This window comes from Oenanthe melanoleuca, chromosome 1, assembly GCF_029582105.1.
Source record: "Oenanthe melanoleuca isolate GR-GAL-2019-014 chromosome 1, OMel1.0, whole genome shotgun sequence".
Lineage (NCBI taxonomy): Eukaryota > Metazoa > Chordata > Aves > Passeriformes > Muscicapidae > Oenanthe > Oenanthe melanoleuca.
This window is the reverse complement of record NC_079333.1, coordinates 8,403,217-8,416,616: the sequence shown is the minus strand read 5'-3', so window position 1 is coordinate 8,416,616 and position 13,400 is coordinate 8,403,217.

Sequence of the window (13,400 nt, the reverse complement as noted above, 5' to 3'; positions counted from 1 at the left end):
GCCTGGCTTTATTAGACCTTATCTAGTTCGTGTAGGAGCCACAATCCAGACAAATCAACTGCAGGTTACTTGGCAGTGAGTGCAATTTGATAACCATTGGTTTAAACCCCTTTCTTATAAAAGAGTAAAATATTACATTGACTTTAAACATCAAGGGCCAAACTCCAGTATGGGGAGAAAGGAAAGCAAGAAAAAAATCAGAGCTATCTTATCATTTCCCTTACATCTGCCATGCTAAAGTGTATCTGGGAATGTCTGGACATTCTTTCCATTTTGTTGTGACAGATACTGCAAAAGTTAAAATTTGTGTGTAATGGTGATTGTTCTACAAAGAGCTTGGTTTTTAACTGGGCCAAGTTTTAGGAAGATGCTAGGAAATATGAAAGAGGTTTTCATTTTCTTATAGTTCAAAATGTTAAATGTGTATGGGAAAAAATTAGAGCAGGCAAATGCGCACCTACTTGAGCTGCTAAATGGAGAATTGACACACATGACCCTCTCTTCACACACGAGAAAATTCTGGAATACTAATACAGGTCTTTAGAGAGGTAACATCCTCCATTATTCAGCCATCCTACATTTTACACAAATGATCTATGCACCCCTTGGGTGATATTTATATGTGAGAGCTGCTTGGGGTGTTCCTGTCCTGCTCTGTTGAAAAGAATGTGTGAGGGCATCCTGGAGCTCCAAAGCCCATTTTTATAATCTCAATATCACAGGAGGCTTGAATTTTGCACCAGAAATTGTGTGACAGGATCATGAAAGCTGAAAGTGCCAGGAACAACTGAAGGAAGTTAGAATATTGTTTTCCAGTTATATTAAACCTTCCTGCCCCAACAAATTGACATACCTCGTTATACACACACAAACACACAGATATTTATATGGTTTAGGCACAAAGCTGAGTGCCAAGAAATTGTTATTATGGAGATAGAGCCACTATGATTGTAATTAACTTTGCTTTTTTTCAGAATAGTTGGTATGAATGAATATTGCTTTACTGTTTGCTTCTATATTGTGCTCATTTATATTGTGAATCTATTTTGAATTTTTGTCATTTCAGAGGGAATGCTTAAGTTGTTTCACCAGGTAAGCAAAATAGCTGTCCAGTTTTCCTCAAGCTTTCTATGCTCAGTAAAGAGAGTTCTCTGAACTCTCCTGCAGAAGATGTTGTGATGGTTTGGGGTTTTAACCCTCTCTTGAGCAGGATTTTATGGATAATAGTGGTGGGAATATTACCCCTTTATTTTTCATCCTCTCCACTGAATAATTCCTCTAAAAGGTCAAATAACCTTTTGAATGTTTGGATTCTTTTCATATTGTATGATGTTACACACACACACAGACACACACTGACACACACAGACACACATATCCATGTTTGTTCATTAATAATGTCTTCAAATATTTAAATATTTGAGGTCTCTTATGAATCCAATATCAATTGGTACAGACACACTGTATTTCTCTGCTATCCTACTCCTTACTTGGTTACAAAGCTGTTCATCACAGTGACATTTTGTCAGGGCACTGTGACAAACTATAGCATTGAGAGGCAAAACCCCAACTCCTAAGGAAACATGTTAAGATTGACAAAAGATGAAGAACAGAGAGATCTTTAGACCAAAATAAAGCAAAAAAAAATTCCAAAGCTGAATGGCATAGGAGGACAAAGACAGGATGTGATTGCTATAGCTTTTTTTCCTATGCAAATTTCAGTGATCAATAGTGCTCTTCAAAAGATGGCATTGGGGGATTTTTTTGATTTTTCCACAAGAAAGATTGATAAATAAGTTGCAGGTATGTTCTCAGAATGAAATGCCATTGCCATTTTTAATTATTAAAAACATTATGCAATACTGTGTTTCCACATTATATAGTGAATATTTTCCTTTTTAAGCCTCTCCCTTTAAAGACTTGGCAAGTAAGGTCAGATACCTCTTAATGGAAATAGAAATGAAAAGCACTACCTCATTGATTTCTTTTCCTCATCCAAAAATGAGATTGGTTTTTTTTTAAACTCTCTGCCTCATCATGATGATTTCAGATAAGCACCTCCATAATAACAGACTAGTATGGAGAGGTATAATGCTTCATTTCAACTATATTCTACAGTAAGTTTATAATAGATTCAATTCAATTCAATTCACTGCCATGAGACTGGCTACAGTTGCTAAGAGGAACTCTCATTGAAAGAATTCATCAGTGCATGGAAGACAGTGAACCAAATTCATCCCTGCTGTAAATCATCCAACTTTATGGGAACTGTCTTAGAAAAAAAAAAGTCCCACTCCATTTATCCATTACTCTACAGAAGGATGCCTCTCATAGAAGTCATTTTCCTCTTTGTTGCTCTGCTACTTACACATTTCAGTCAGGTTAAGTGAATCATAAAGATGAATTTGAATATTTGACACCTACTTCATTTATGGAGAAGATCTTATGGAAAGGAACATAGCCCTGAGCATTTTGTTCTAATTGACTCATGAGACAAAGTCTAAACTTCCCCTCAGAGACTATAAGGTAAGGGAAAGATAGCAAAACCTTACAAAAATATTAGTTTGGGAAAGTGCTTCCACCCATTTAATAGAAACTATGTACATGCAGCAGTTCTGTTATTCATGTAGGTGCAGTGCTCATAAATAACTGTTCCTCAAAATGTCACTGTCAATGAGGGAAAATTACTGTTCCTGTTCTGTAATTTGTTAACAGGTTTGATGAACGCTGAAGCTGAGATAGTCATCCAATTATCCCTCTTGAAGGAAAAGTATTTTTGCCAAAAAGATGCAGTTCTTGAATTATGTTTCTGATGGTTTGCTCGTCATTTTGGAAAGGGCAAGTTATGAGAGATTTTTTCATTTTGTACAAGCAAAGTTAGCCAGAAGCTAAACTCAGGGAGAAATATTTGGTGGTGAGTGGAAGAAAGGTAATTGGTTCTTATTTACCTTGTTCTTAATAATAACACTGGAATATAAAATAGACAGAAAGAAAAAGAATGCTCTGAAGTGCAAGACAAAGTGCTAATAATCAAACTAGTCCTTCAGTAGACTTAATATAGGTCTATGTCACATTTTGAAGTACTTTTAAATTGTGTGCATCTCTAAATAGAGCTTGGTTTATTGATTACAAATACTTTGCATAAGAAAGCTCTAAAAATTCAGATGTGAGATTGTGTTACTCTGTTCCCTGAAGTAATGGCATTTAAGAACACTTTATTCACTTTTAAATTCTACTTTTCCCTACTATTCCCCTTTGATACACAACTTTATACTTAGAGAAATCTGTCAGTCATGAAGCACTTAAAAACTGCCAGAATAAGAGCAAAGAGACAGCAAGCCTTTTAAAAATACACTTGTCACTTGCATTCGATGTAAGGCAAAAGTTTAATAAGCATTTTGCAGTTTGGATTAGTGATACATTGACAGCACACTGATTATATATTGAGGAAAATCTCTCATTTTTACTTCAGCACCTAGCACAGCATAAAGCACAAATCCATTCATTCAGCAATATTTCAATCTGGCATTTTCTGTTCTAATAGAACACACCTACTTTATTCTTTAAGAAATACATCGTTGAAAATTAACTGCCTAAATCAACAATAAGATTTTCAATGGCAGAAAATAATCTCTAATATTCGTATGGTATTTTCTCATTTTTCCCCCTTCCCTCTGACATGCTGTGTGCTTTATCCTGTAGAGGGTGCAGTCCACAAGAGTTTAGGTGAGTGCTCAAGGAAAAAGTGGACATTAGCTCTGAGAAGGCTGAGTGGGATGTTACATAATTAAACGTGATGGATGCAGCAGTGACCTGCCTTGTGTGGAGCCCTGCTGCTGAACACTTTTGCTCTTTCTGTGAAGCTGGCTTCAGTTAGAGCAGCACCTGCTGCTGGGAAACCTTCTGGAAGATCTGTTACACAGAAGGAGAAGGTGGAGAACCCAGGATAAGGCAAAGCCTTTGTCAATAAACTCACCTTAACTCCATCAACATTAAATATTTCCTTTTGGCTATTTTGTGTAAAATATGTATTCAAGCTCTTTGCTGAAACACAGCCTGTATTGCTTGCTCCTTTTGAAGGCAGGATCTACTGAAGGTATAAAAATCTGGCATTAGAATTCCAGATTTCATAAGAAGTGTTTCTCTATTTTTCACTCCAAATTAAGGAAAAAAAAAAATCCAACAAAAAGATCTAAGATGCCATATAAGTTCAACTCATCAGAGAAAGATTCTACCACAAATGAATCTTGTCCTGCAATCTTAAAGGAAAGGAAGTAATTATTCCATCTTTAGAAGGTCTGAATAATTTTATCATCCAGCTGGAGAGCAAAGGAAATATAGGAAAGTTGGCTAAAGTGAGCTGAGGGTAAAATTTTTCTTGAATGATGATGCCATCTAAATGACAATACATATTTAGCTGCAGGAGTCATTTAATCCAAAGTTCTCTCAAGTGAATTGGAAATCTCATGGTGATTAAAATAAGCCTTAGATCAGACAACATTTGTGATTTGTTTTCTCTGACAGGAGAAAATGTAAACAGTCCTACTGCAAATATTTTCACTGGTAGTAGTCCAGAGTGACAGAAGTGATTAAAAAAATAATTCTAGTACCATAATGTTTGCTGGAGTACTTAATGATGTTTGAGTGCTGCATAAGAGAGTCATCATATTGCCTCAGCTCATCTAGGACATGGCTGGATGAGTGGGGTGGGATATATTGAAATGTTGATCCTGTCACACATTACTGAGCTGCATATTGACAAGCAGCTTCCATACTCAAGGTGTTGATTTTGATTCCTTGTTAAGCCCTCCCAGTGATTTGTGACTAATCTATATCTAATTTAAAGTATTCAATAGGATCTCCCACGTCTCTGTTTTGAAGACCATCTTTTTTTATAGAAATGCTTCTGAGCTTTATTACCCCCTGATTACAGTTAAGCATGTTGTGCACAAGGCTTGAGAGAGCTTGTCTAACGATTCATAATTAGTTTGATAGCCAGTTCTATTAGAAAATCCACAACATCTTCTTCCCCACCTGTTAATTTTATGATCTGTGACTGCTTCATGGGAATTACAACATGAGAAATTGCAAAACAGGCATTAAGATGAAATTGAATAACCTTATTTACTCGTGATGGCAACTGTAATTGTTTAAGTATTGGCAATATGCAGTCTTTAAAACCCTGACTCTCAGCTGCCTGTTTGATGTGGTGATTGCCTCACCTTGGGAGTGTGGTACCAATTTTAGTGTTTCTATTTCCCTCATTATTGAATGCAGCTTTGATTAATGTGAATAGCACTGGCCAGGATGCAGGAATGCTCAGTTCTGCTTTGAAAAGCTGCAAATTTACCTCTAAAATCCTACAAAAGCTTTGTTTGTAAGAAAAAAAAAAAAAAAAAAAAAAAAAAAAAAGTCTTTTAAAACAAACTTTTTTCACAGGACTAAAGTTTATATAAAGTAAAAAAAAAAAAAAAAGTAAAAAAATGCAATAATATTAATAAAATAAAATATAATAATGAATATATCAAACCATCATAAAATTAAAACTGTTATACCAAAAACAATTAAAAATTAAGAGATATAAAAATATTATTTTTCCCACCATTTTTGTCAAGATGAGGAAAATATGAGAAAAAGGGTGGGTATCTTCTCCCTCCCTTTTGTATGGAATAAAGATTTGAATGACAGAAATTAAGAAAACCGTGGAGATTGAGGAATTGTGGCCCCTAAAGCTGAGTGGGGTGACCACTGACCATTATGTGAAAGTCTGGGGGGGCCTGGATTCAGAGTACAGGTCTGAATCTACATTCAGAAGGTGAATCTGTCTCTTCAGCAATATGCATGTGAATAGAGATGGGTGAGAGCAGGGCTGGGATCCCTTAATCTCTCACTTCTACCTGCTGAGAGCTACCAGATCAGAGACTGTCTTCCCCCAGCAAACAGAAATTGTTTTACACAAAGTGAAACAGATTCACAGAGCAGCACCCACCTGCAGGTTGGCCTCACTCCTGCAAGATGCCTTAAATCCATCCCCCAATAGGAAAGGGAAGAGAGGAATGAAAGCAGTCCCTTGAAGCTCTAAGCTTGAATGTATTTTTTTCTTTTTCTTTTGCTTCAGCTTTACCATTGATTGATTTATAAGCAAACCTTCCAGGCTTGCTGAGGCTGAGGTGTGAAAATAGCGCCGTGAGTCGCCTACGAAAATATTAAATAACAAAAAATATTGGATGCTTAAAGAGCTTAATAGAGATTTCTCCAACATAAAACTGTGGGTGGATTACAATTTGAGCACATACACTTAGGCAGCTGTAAGCAACAAAAGACTGAACTCCCTGCAAATCTTACAGAGTGTCTCTGAGCTAAATTTGATACACTAGATCCTGATGATAAACTGATGAGCAGGGGGATACACATGGTAGATTTCTTCTCGCTCACAAAACCAAGAGAAAAAAAATTATCCCAAAACTTTATCACTCTTTGTTCCTGAACAGTATACATAATATTTTATCAATTTAAAAATATCTTACATTTTCGTATAAAGTGGTGGTTTTAATAAGGTGCTAGAATGTTGACTAGTGTAAAGCAAAGTATTTGTTAAAGTGCTAATTGATTCCTTTGAGGAAAAAAAAAAGACAAAAACAAGAACAAAATCAACAAAAAACTACAACCACAACCAAGGAGTCAATATATCTTAGGAGTATGTTCAGTATTTCTGTGTATGAGCCACAGCAAGAGGATTCACAGGAATTCACAGAGGAAGCTTCAAAACCTTGTGTTCCAGGTGACATTCCCTCAGGGACTGCCAGCTCCTGCTGGAGAACTGAGGATATATGAGAACAAGCTCTACAATAACCTTAGTGGCTCTCTTAAGTTAGCTGTGTAAAATATTCTTCATAATGTATTTTTCAAACTGTTGCCAACAGTAAGCAGAGGTTTTGGCTTTGCTGAATAAAATTACATTATTTATGTAATTTTTTTCCCCCATTCTTTCATGATTAATTATTTTTGAGGAAAATTATGCCTTAGAAAAGGTAATACTTATTTCTGTGAAGAGAGGAAGCAGAAAACTCCCAAACTCCACAAAGGGCATATTAAATGTAGTAGTTAAACCTGTTAAATCAAATTGTGGTGGGTTGACCGTGGCTGGATGCCAGACATGCACTCCTCTCCACAGCTGGACAGGGGAGAGAAATTATAACAAAATGTTCACAAGTTAAGATAAGGACAGAGAGAGATCATTCACCAAATACTGTCATGGGCAAACCAGACTCAGATTAGAGATATTAATTGAATTTAATGCTAGCAAAATCAGACCAGAATAAAAAATAAGACCTTAAAACACTTTTACCCCCCACTTCCCTTCCATTGCTTCCCTGCTCTACCTCCTCCCCTCCAGAAGCACAGGGAGATGGAAATGGGGGTTACAGCCCCATTACAGTTTTTTAGAGTTGGCAAACCCAACACACAACTTAAAAGAAACAAGGGAAAAAACAATTATTGCAGCAATTTCCTATAATAATGCATTCTAATATTTCTTCTAGTGTTTCTTCCATTTACTGATCTGCTGGATAAATAGAAGTCTACAGGGCAAAAAAAATAAAATAAAATAAGATAAATAAAAGGAAAAATAAAATGGTTCTGTACTTTGGACAAGCAGTGGTTTCAGTACTCCTAGGCTAAATAAGTTGTTTGGTTTTAAAGCCAGAAATTCTCAGGAGTTCATCTCTCAGAGGAAACAAATAAAGGGTTTTCACAAGGCAAGGATTGAACATTCAGGTCAGGAAAGAGGGCCCACCAACTTACAGGAAACCCTCTGTCCTTTACTCCCTGTGCTCCTGAGGTTTGTCCAGGCACACACATGCACTGACTGACCTGTCTCAGGAGATCCCTTCTGTGAACTGCTGGTGCCCTCTGACAGCCAGAGCCAGCTCACTCAGCTCCAGGCCAGTCAAGGAGACAGTGCTTGACCACACAGCTCCAGGGAGGGAAATGCCAGGAACATAAGGACACCACGCCATGCAGTGACCTCAGTGCCACAAAACACGAGAGCAGAAGATGCCAGGAGAAATGAGGTGTTGTGAAAGGTTGTATATCCTCTTCTGGGTGTGAATGTGTCTGCTAAAAATTGTCTGCATATAGTAGCTCGTGAATTTTCAGCAAGTGCAACTATTCTGCAGAGCTCGGATGTTTATACTACAGCTTCATAAGAGAATTTAAAGCCAGACCAATTAGGCCATGTCTTAACCTAACCCCATTGTTCTGCCTGAGGGAAGTGTTAAGACAGTGTTAAGACTTAATTTTCTTAGAAGCAGTATAGAGTTGGGTAGCTCAGAAAAGAATAACTTTTCAATTTCTTCAGGATTTCTAGGTGCACCATGTCCCTGTTGCGACTGAGCTCCGGGTTAATGGAATTTCTCCTTTGCTGAGATGCAGAAGTCCTAGACATATGAACCCTGCCTTCTCATCCATCCATCTATCCATCCATCCATCCATCCATCCATCCATCCATCCATCATCCATCCATCATCCATCCATCCATCCATCCATCCATCCATCCATCCATCCATCCATCCATCAATCAATCCACCCATCGATCCATCCATCCATCCCCCATCCATCATCCATCCATCCATCCATCCATCCATCCATCCATCCATCCATCCATCCATCCATCCATCCATCCATCCATCCATCCCCATCCATCCATCCATCCATCCATCCATCCATCCATCCATCCATCCATCCATATCATCCATCCATCCATGAATCCATATCATCCATATATCCATCATCCATCCATCATCCATCCGTCCATCCATCCATCCATCCATCCATCCATCCATCCATCCATCCATCCATCCATCCATCCATCCATCCATCCATCCAATTATCTGAAAATTCAAAGATAAAAGTACAGAAGCCCAAAATTTGACCGTATTGCAGTAAGTTAAAATATTATGAAGATTTTCCTTCATATGTTTCAGGTATAAAAGATGAAGGGGGTGGTGGCAATGGATTTTCTTGTCTTTAGGAATTGTATTAAGAAAGAGTGATATTGCTGGTACCACCCTTGGGATATTCCCAGTTCTGTAGCATGTTCATGGCATTGTGATGAGCGTGTGTTCTGTGGATCATCTGGAGATTTATGAGAGACAGAGTGGCTGAGATGTTTAGGGACTGGAAAATTTAAAATGTTAACATGAATTTGTGCAGATCTTCAACTATTTCACTCATCTCCCACCAATTCCCTCTTTTTTCTCTCTGTCTCTAAATATTTTTTTATAAAAATGAAAGTGTAGATTTAGCTGCTTTTTATGGTTTTGCTTGGATTTTACTGACAGAGAAGTGTGTGTTGTGCTTTGGTCTGGCTCAGTGCCAGAGCAACAGTGATTTCCAATGCCAAACTGAGGCACAAGCCTATTTTGAATGACAGACTAAAGTGTGTGTAGGGATGTGAAAACAGGTGGTCTGAGATGTCTGGTATCAACAGAGCATCTGGTCACTGGAGTGTGACTGCACTGTACTGTGTTCTCCTAATCTAGGGGGGTACCAGCAGTGAAGAAACTGGCATCTTTTCCAAACTTATCATTCTGTAACCTGTCCTGAGAATCCAAATACATACAGGTGTTTGTTTCATGGCTAAAAAATGCTTCAGCCAGTCTATAATTTCTTTACATGATCTGTATTCCTTAAATGGCTAGAAATCATATTATCTTCAACTATGACAGAATATTTATATAATCAGGTTTTGCTTTCTTTTGTAATGACACAGAGCTGTTACAAAACATTTCAATAATTTTAATCTCTCTGTTCACTTATAACTAACTAGATAAATATGCTTATATCTCTGCCTAATGTTGCCAGCTCTATTAATATTAAGCATATTAAATCCATATTAAATAATAATATTAAAATATTATTTGAGGGTGAATATCTTTTCTCTCTTTGCAGTCAAATGTTTGTTAATAACAATTTATCAGCAGTTTTACAAGGGTAAAGAAGTAAAGGCTTGAAAACACAAGAGTTTATCACACACTGAAAAATGATAAACAGTCCATGGTTTAAGCTAGCAATATTTTTCAGTCAGGTTTTAATTAATAATGTTTTCTTTTAGAGTGTGCCTCTTCTATTAACATCTGTTTAAGAGAGGTTTTTATAGAGTTGAGAAGGATTGATGAGGAAGTCTATCATGTTCTCTGTGTATAAGACTCCAGAGTATCCACATTAAATGCAGCCTAAAATATTGAAAAGCACCCCAAAAAACAAGTCTCAAAAGATTAAAAAGCACCCCCAAAACAAGTCTCAAATAATTGATGAGACAAATTCTACTTTGCATTCTTACATATCTTCTGTTACTCTGAGGACAAAGTTAGTTTTGTTGTTTCTAATCATGACTCACACAAGAATACAGCACATGTGAGGATTGTCCAGAAAGGAATAATGGTTCTAGCACTATTCATTTGCTCTTGAAAATAAATTATAGTGATATCAGGGTGATGCCTGATGAATATGTGTCTTGTAAAAGAAAAATAAACCCAACACAGATGCACCATTATGAGGAATTCCTTTCTATTCATGGAAAAGAAAATTATTCTGTAAAATATAGACATTGATTGTATAACCTCTGATTGCAGAGATCATTTATTTTCATTGTGCAAAGCTGAAGACCTTTCCTTTCAATTTCAGAGATTGTTAAAGGAGATCCTGTACAGTGGTTTGCCTATAACCATATAGCCTGTACAACCAGTAGACTGAATTCTCCTGTCTTGTAATTCTCAAGGCACTGGTACAAGGTGTTTAATAAATAAATAATAAAGAAAGAAATCATCACAAAAACACACCCAAAAAAACCCCAAAACAAAGCCCTAAAAAAAGCCCAAAAGAGCCCCACAACCCCTAAACCAGACAACAAAAACAACAACAACAACAACAACAACAACAAAAAACACAACCACCCAAATAATTTCTGGTATCTGTTTACAGTATTGTAAGTTTATATTTGTTAGGTGTTGTAAATACCTAAGAGGAAAGAGGAGATGACAGCTGCTAACATCTCTTCAATAATGGGCAGGATAGGGATGAGAGCTCAACTCCAGTCAGCTTAAAATATTACAAAGAAATAAGCAACATTTAGTTTCTGTTTCAATTTGAGCTCCTATGAGCCCTGAAGGAAAGCAGAATGTGAGAAGCAGAGGGTTCCCCAGCAGACAGAAACCACGTTTCTGTCTTTCATTCCAAAATGCTCTTTGGCTGGATTTTAAAATACCATGTCTTGTTTTGTGAGATCTCACTAAGGAATACCTGTCAGCATTAGGAATTCAGCCTTTTAGGATGGTACAGCATGTAGGTGTGTGCTCTCCCTCCATCAAATAGCTTTGAAATACCAAAGGTCATTACCTGCTCTAGTACCAGAACTCCTGTAACATGTGGGGTGTCTCAGCTAGCTCTGTGTGCTCATGTTGGCTTTTAATGGTGACAGCTCCATGGGGAAATGACTGTTTGACTGAGGTCTATCAGGCATTGTCCTTTCTCTTTGGCTGAGAAAGATTTTCAGGTTTTTTTCCTTGGAAGTTTCAGCTATTTATAAAATGAAGGGTGTCTCCTTATTAATGCAGTGCTATTGACATGACAAAGCATGCAGGAAGGGCACCATCAGGACAGGGCAGCAACAGGGAAAATAAAGACAAATGTGAGCCAATTTACTAAATATATCTCCATTTCTGAAAACCCACTGAAATCCAGTAGTAACACACGGGATTCAGAAATAACCTGTTGTGATAGAACTCTAAAAAAGTAGTTATTTTAGGTCAGTTTAAAGGTTTTTTTTTTCCCCTTTGCACTGTCTTAATGACAGCAGGAAGCAAGAAATGTGAGCCAGGGATGGAGAACTGGGTGCAAGACAGGTCTGGTGTGCTCTTTGCTTAGATAATATTCAAGCTGTTAGAAGTAACAATAATTTTAAAATAAAAACAATTGCTTGTTAAGATTTTACCCAAAAAAACATGGACCCATTAGAACAAGTCCAGGGGAGCCATACCATTCCAGGATTCTAGTAAAACAAGACTGATAGATAGTATATTTTAAATATCTGAATTGGTCTGGGTTTTTTTGGGTTTAGTTAAATGCATAAATATATTTCCTTGCCTTTTTAAGCAAGAATATGTGCTCAAACCAAAATTTAACATTATTTTAAAATATTCTTCATTATTTTTTTCTGGAGCTGTGCTATGGATTGCGTCTTGCATAGAAATGTAACAGCCAGAGTAATAAGTCTGGAACCAGAATTCATTTTACCTTCTAAATTAGACTTTTATAATAAATGGTAAATTGAAATGCCATTACAAAAAGGTTACCATCTTTTATTACATGAAGTTAAGAACTTAAATTTTACTAATGGTGCAATTTTCTCTGTAATTCATCTTTTACTTAATAGCATATAATTGTTTAAATAACGTTTTAATCCCTGTAAAAAGAAGGTATTGTTAGCAAGGAAAGTCTGACTATTAGGCAGCTCAGGAAAAGCTCAGAGTTGTCTTTTTCAGATATTCAGATATATTAGTTCTTATTTCACTAAGCCACAAGACCATATCATTTTCTACACCAACAACTGATTTTTATTCTAGCTGATGACCTCAGTCTTTCCCCCCACCCTCTTTTTTTTTTTTTCCAGCAAAACACTTGGGGTGGGGGCTTGTTTAAAATTCATTTTCGGTGTGGTGTGTGGGGCTTTTTTAAACTAATCTTAATAAGGTGCTATGAATGCAATCTACTGGAATAGATTTGAAAGTGAAAGACAAATGTGCTCAGAATTGCAATTAAGCCTGATAAGTGCCTATAGACAAGAACGGGAAATTTTAAGCTTAAAACTTCCAAACCCTCAGGTCTGCTCTGTCCTCAAGGGATGCAGTCTCTCAGTAGGCACAAACTTTTTAAGTCTAGTTGCTTTTAAAAATGCCAGTAGGAAGATTTTACTTAAATGCTAATCCACTTTAGATCCACAAAATATAATTGGGCAGCTGCATTTCTCTTAGTGTGCACTGTTAAAGACACACCTTGCAGTCTAAGACTGTCTGGGGACTCATAACCTGCATGTTGCATTTTTAATTCTCCTGAAGCATGGCTAGCCTGCCCCAACACAGTAAGATTCCCCACAAACCAAATCCTTTCCCTTTAAATGGGATGATGGTTGTGCTGCCCATCTGCTGGACAGAGATTCAGGGGTTGAGAGAAAGGAGAGCAAGTCCTGCTTAGTTTGATGGTTTATCTCATCTCTGTGAGTGAATTCACATCTGGCAGTGAGCAGGGGCTGATCCCAAAACCCATCAGGGAATAACCCTGCTCCCCTTGGTGACAGCCTGGGGCCCTCTGCATGGGAGAGGCTGCAAATATCACAGGGACTC